Source organism: Pygoscelis adeliae, unplaced genomic scaffold (assembly GCF_000699105.1).
Source record: "Pygoscelis adeliae isolate BGI_AS28 unplaced genomic scaffold, ASM69910v1 Scaffold911, whole genome shotgun sequence".
Classification (NCBI taxonomy): Eukaryota; Metazoa; Chordata; class Aves; order Sphenisciformes; family Spheniscidae; genus Pygoscelis; species Pygoscelis adeliae.
This window is the reverse complement of record NW_008824016.1, coordinates 243,920-244,233: the sequence shown is the minus strand read 5'-3', so window position 1 is coordinate 244,233 and position 314 is coordinate 243,920.

Genomic DNA, 314 nt, shown 5'->3' with positions numbered 1-314 from the left:
CCACGCTGCCTGCGCGCTGGGGCTGGGGCTGGGGCTGGGGCTCAGCTGAGCTAGTCACCTCCACGGGGCTGGGGTGGAATGGCAGCAGCAGGACTATCGCTGCCGGGCTGCGAGTGTTTTATTAACTTCTCTGCTCAGACTGCGAATTGGGGAACAGACTGAGAGAAGAGTCTAGCAACAGGCGAAGGCGAAGTCTGGCACTAGACAAAAGTCAGTGTAAACTGGGCAATACTGACGCTCAACGGGACGCGATGTAACCGGTCACAAATACCTCTTGTCTATTAGAGACATAGACTAACAAGACAACATTAGAC